Source organism: Misgurnus anguillicaudatus, chromosome 23 (genome assembly GCF_027580225.2).
Source record: "Misgurnus anguillicaudatus chromosome 23, ASM2758022v2, whole genome shotgun sequence".
Taxonomy (NCBI): domain Eukaryota; kingdom Metazoa; phylum Chordata; class Actinopteri; order Cypriniformes; family Cobitidae; genus Misgurnus; species Misgurnus anguillicaudatus.
In genome coordinates this window covers 2,651,807-2,657,908 of record NC_073359.2, presented here as the reverse complement: position 1 = coordinate 2,657,908, position 6,102 = coordinate 2,651,807, and the positions used below count along the sequence as shown (strand labels likewise).

General features: G+C 35.9%; 1 long non-coding RNA gene across 1 annotated transcript; it reads left to right on the top strand.

The window, feature by feature from the left end:
- The first annotated feature begins 2,844 nt into the window (after window positions 1-2,844).
- Window positions 2,845-4,779, top strand: LOC141359343 (uncharacterized). Its single transcript, XR_012365786.1, has 2 exons — window positions 2,845-2,947; window positions 4,534-4,779. It is a non-coding gene; the product is annotated as an uncharacterized lncRNA (long non-coding RNA).
- Window positions 4,780-6,102: the final 1,323 nt, after the last annotated feature.

The following is a 6,102-nucleotide window of genomic DNA, read 5'->3' as shown; positions in this document are numbered from 1 at the left end:
TCCACAATGCTTTACACACAAATAACTGAAACAATCAGAAAGCTACAGATTGGGCTTTAATGTTCTTTAAAGTGAAAACGTGTCAGAAATCTCCAACATGTTTGTTACCAGCCTTACTCCACTATAGTGGGTCAATATTTATACCCAATCATTATAATACTGGCAAAGGCTTTAGTGGAGCTTTTGTAGAGCATCAATGATCAGTGTACTGGCGATGTCTTGTAAACTCAACTATATCTTTAGTCAAACCTGTCCAGAAAAAAATGTTTACTAATTCCGTGACACATTTTGAGTCGTCCCAGATGAGCTGCCCAAAGTTTAGTTTGTCCCATTTTTAAACCTGTCCTCCATACACTATAAGAAAGAACTATTTGCTGATTTCGATACAGAAGATTATTATGACAAAAAGTATCTAAAATAAAAGCCTATAATATTAATGTATACTCTTCTATAAATTATATAAAATTTTATAAATGATATAAATTATAGACTATAATACAATACACTAATGGTCAGATTTCATTTTTTATCTCTTTTTGTGTGTTTGTCACTGTAAGACTCTATTGCTGCAAATGTTTGTGTGCAGATCAGCAGAATTGCTGGAGTGATGTCACAACTCTCTTTATGACATCATCACCTAGCAACAGTCTCTCAGCAGTGACATCAGTGATGCAGTGATGTCATATACAGTGATATATTAATGACAGCTCAGTGTAAATAATCTAATGTTCAAATAGATGAATTATTCATTGAAGTATTGAGTTTATTATTCAACAGTCTTGTGTCAGTGTCAGATCAACTGTAACATCACAATACATAAATCCTGTAAAAACTTTGCTATAGTGCATCTTTATGTAGATGATACTGTGATCTACTTTCATCTTCACTATAAATCAGGCTGTTATTCAACTCAATGCTGCTTTAGTTAGGTTAGGATTTTATTACAGGGCTGTGCTTTAATCTTGCGGTTAGGAAAGCATTTGTTCAGTTTATTTTAAAATGTTTTGGCTGCAGCAGTGTGGACTTCGGAGCGTAAAAATGACAGATGGGACACCCTACAGACTCATAGACTGAGCGAGCGTGCACAATTTAAGGCCACGAGACCGAAAGCCCACATAAGGTGCGCTATTAGGGACAGGACCTTACTGGACTAATGTTGAAGTTTTATGTGTTGTAGCTGTTGGGGTGTGACTTACACCTCTGAAGTTTGTGCTTTAGTGGGATCAACAGTAGATATTCACTCTTCATACTCTTCATACTTTGCTGGTCGTATGGAGTATGAAACATATGCAGATTATTGGCTCAGTTAATAAGGAACTAAAGGAACAGGTTTATAAAAATATAAAACATAATCTGTCATGTGAATGGAGTTGAGACTGTTGCTCAAGAATAAGAGCACTAGCAGTAAAAAGATGAAGATTAATGATTAGATTTTTTTCTGCTGGAGACATAAAAGATGAAGTAAAGATAAGATCTTTTACAGGCAGTGGCGTCTATATGCTTGTTGTATCTCACAGTAAGTTTGTTTCTGCAATATGAAAATGAGAGTTATGTGATTCCCATTACAAATCCAGACAATAACCAACTTACAACGTTCACTGCTTGTGTTTGTCTGAATCGTAATCTAACCTTTTTTTCTTATTTAATTTTTTTAGTAAGATCACAGACTGAAGTTGCAGTAGTGTATAAATTACATTGTTTTAAATCCATCCTGTCAGGACTCTGCCATAAGAGTCTTGTTATATATTTATGTTTTATCGTGATGGCAGGGTTCTGACAGTCTCTTGTTCCATGTGGAGGCTCATGGCCTTGTATATTGGGTCATGTTCCTCTGGTGTCTAGTAGTGCCCGCCCCCTTGTTCTCCTTGTTAATTATTCATTATCAGTTCATCCCATTCACCTGTGTTGCCCTCGTTAGTTTGTTTAGTTTTTCCCAATTTAATCTCCTCTTGTCTCTTATCTTGTGCTGGTTCATTGTGTACAGATGTGTTGTACTTTGTTGAGTTCATGTTTGATTTCAGTCTTGTTTTATATCAAAGTCTAGTCGGTATGTCATGTTAGTATTTTGTATATCATGTTTAGTGTTGAGTTGCCCCCTCGTGGGTTTTTGTTTTCTGTGTTTCATGTTAATAAATGTTCACTTTCCCCGACATCGTCTGCGCTTGGGTTCTCTTGTTCATTGTCAAATCCTCACACATCCTATAAGGAATTTGCAAGCAAAGGATAGATCTGAGAGGGGCTTGAAAATATTTTTCTGTACAAAGGGAGGCCGGTGGAACAAGTTTTTTTGTCTTATACCATGTTATGTTAAGCAGTTCAAAATAAAATAAATCATTTTTTATATGTCCAACTTAATTCTACATACTCAATATTACTGTCGTGCAATTCAAATGAAAACCCTTCAGGCAATGTTGTGGCATGTGGGGCTCCAGTTTCTTGGACTTTTTTAGGGCCCCCAAAATGGTGAACACGTCACTGTTTACAGGACTCTCCAACAAATAACAGCTACAAGTAAAGATAAGAATAGTTCTCAGATTATGTAAAATTCAATCATGTTATGAAATGCTTTCCTTCTTCTTATGCTATGAAAAGTGTCAAAAAGTGAAGGAGAGTCTTTCTTTAACATCCGCTTGAGTACGATAATCAGATCATTAAATAATCTACCACAACTTCAGATATTGACACAACTTTACAAACCGGTTGAAGTCAGAGATCTCCACGAGCACGTATGTATACACATGTATATGTATTAAATCTTTGAAATATTACGAAAAACAAGCATGTTAGTTTTATTTTACTGTAATAACTGTCTGATGAATTGAGCGTCACAATGATGTTTGTTTTCTCTCAGGAATAAGAAAAGAGTTTTGGGTCTTATGTGACTTTCTACAAAACTACATCATGAACTTCAGACTCTCATCATTGATCCTGCTGTTACACATTCAAGGTATGAACACTATTGAGTAGATGACAGTTTTGTGCTTGTTGGACATTTGGGAAAAGCATCAGTGTTGTTTACTGCATTAAAACAGTGATATAAGTCAATAGTCAGTCCAACCCTTAATTATTCAAAAAAGAAAATGTAGAAGCTGCCACTTGGGCGATACCCTTTCAAAAGTAAACTCTATCTCTACATAAACAGTGCGTATCTCAAAGGTACATATTGATACATCTGATGTATGTAAATAGTTCATATTAGGACATGATGTTTTATAAACAAGGTTTGGGAGGAGCTGATCAGTCAATGAACACAGCTGGCTCTCGATCATTGAGCAATGAACACGGCTGGTTATCAATCACTTATCAACACAACAACTTAGTACCAGCTCTATAAATAATCAAGACCCCTCATTTATTTCGCGCTTGTCCGGGTAAAGACAAAGAGAACAACAACTCGCTGGCTGTTGTTAATGTTGGCGAAGTAGTGCAGGCTGGACCCTCAAACGTTGATCCACCTATGGCGGATGATAGTGTAGCGGAGGAAAGAGCAGTAGAAAACCTGCCCGTGAATGAAAGTGTGGTGATTCGGATAAGTAAGAGCGTAACTAATGAAAGTTGCTCGAATATCGAAGCCTCCAAAACTATTAACTGGTGTTAATACAGATACAGTGATAGTGACTTTACTGTTTCACAGCCTAATTTGCATTGGAATAACCCTGAAATGGTGACAGAGACGGAACAAACTATGTTTAAAGTTCCTTCTAAAAGGAAAAAATCTGGTGATTCCCAAAATGTCAGAGCTAAAAAAGCGGATGTAGAGGATATGTGTTTGATGAAGACGAAATGGAAAGTGGCAATGAATCTTCTGATTCTAGCATCAGTCTGTCTCAGATTGATTTTTCTAACTACACTTAAGAATATGATGAGATCAAACTCTTTCTTAGGGCTACCAATAACAAGAGCGGGGTGTGTGTAAAGCAGTTTTTCCTGACTTAAAGCAGTTGTGGATAAGACACTTTATGTCAGAAAGGTTGTTTACAAACAAAAAGATTTAAAGACTCAAGAAAATAGTGACGAAGCTCACTTCTGACAATGTTAATGAAGGTAGTGATAAAGCCTAATAGTGCATGTGATGTTTGTGTACAGAGTGTTGCTTTTTTCTTCTTGTTTTTTTCTTTTTCTTTAACTATCGGGGAAGTAAATATTGCAACAGTAAATGTTAATGGAGCAAGGGAAATGGAAAAGAGGGCAGAACTGTTTCAAGTAATTAAGCAAAGAAAAATGTATGTTGCCATGTTGCAAGAGACACACAGTGATTCAAGTCACAACACCACACATAAGTGGAGGAGGAGCTATTCTTTTTACTAAGAGTTTTACTCCACACTCATATCAGATTTATGAGATAATCAAGGGTAGGCTTTTAAATGTAAGAGCAACTTTTGGAAATAATTTTTACCCAAACTTAATATTGGGTGGTGATTTTAACTGCACAATGTCAGATTTGGGTAGAAATCATGTCGAACGGTTTTATGTTCAATGAGTGCATACTGGCAACTTAATACTAATACTTGTTGGGTGATAAATATTTTCCAGGACACCTCACGAAACCTCTGCCGCCATCCTGCTCTTGAGTTTTGCACAGCTCCCCAAACATAACAAAAAAATGTATTTAAATGTTAGGTTTTCTGTTACTAGCCATTTTACATGCTTTTTGTGATTTTTGCCTTTCATTTCCCTTTTTAAGGAAATGTTCAACCTTCAATGGTTATTTTCTGAATCTTTTGCTCCTCCTGTCAGCCACTGCTTACTGAAAAATAAAAGACTTCATTCTTTAAAAGAGTTTCAGACTCTATATAAATACATTATACTGAAGAGGCTGCTAGCAAGTGCCATTTGCATTTAGAAAAAGGAAGCAACTGAGATTATGGGATCATCTATCAAGAGTTAAAACTGACAGACATTAACAAACCACTGCTGTATGGACAGATATCTGCACAATAGTATTTTACCAACAAAACCTCATATGTCACAAATAATAATAAATTACTTTCATTACATTAATGCTAAAAGGTTTTGAAATATGGACAAAATTTCTTAAAGCCATAGATATCTAATGGTTTATAGGTTGTCATGATTTTTGTGGATTTATAATAGGATATTATTGTTATGAATATATAATTATTAATATGCATTATTATGGGTTCAGTGACAAAATGACTGTCACTACATCATTTCTACAATCAGATGGCCTTGAAATATGATAACTGAGCTTACCAACAATATATAGTTTGTTAAGATGTTTTTTTAAATAGGATATTTGCTATTTGCTGACATCTGCTGGTCAAACACGTGTTAACACTTCCATGACATAATGTTATGAAAATAACCATCATATTATATATATACAGTACTTTATGTAGCAAACTTACATTTATTTCAGCACTGTGTTTTATTTCTTACCTGACAGAGCTCTTATTTGTGTGTTAAATGTTTATTGATATTCATATTTGCCATGTAGGCCTATTTGTTCTTGACATTTCAGTTAAATTTTCATGTTAATCTGTTTTATCTTGTATAAAGTGTACACTGAAATTACTAAAGTTAAATGATGTGTTATCAGTCTTGGAACAAGATTTATTTCTTCACAATGGAGGATGACGGCTCCACTGAGGCCCTTTCCCAAATGACACGGACTTGTGGATTTCCTCAGAGTCCACACTTTGATGACATCATGTAGTGCAGACTTTAGGGACCCTTGTAAACAACGGTGCACTAGAGTCGTATTTCGGGACAGACTCGAGCATCACGTTGAAAATAAGAAGAGAAGTTGCCCATCACTCCTCCCATCCGTTGTCTGATTGGTCTGATTGCTCTTTCGCAAGGACTTCTGGGTAGGTAAAGTGTGTGAAGCCTGCAGCAGTGTGGACTTTGGAGCATAAAATGACAGATGGGACACCCAACGGATTCGTAGACTATTAGGGAGCATGCACAATTTAAGGCCACGAGACCGAAAGTCCACATGAAGTGTGCTATTTGGGACAGGACCTTACTGGAGTAATATTGAAGTTTTACAGTTGTGTTCAAAATTATTCAACCCCCCAATGCTGTTAAGGGTTTTAGGGAATTTAGTGTACATTTGTAATTGTATTCAGAATGAAATCC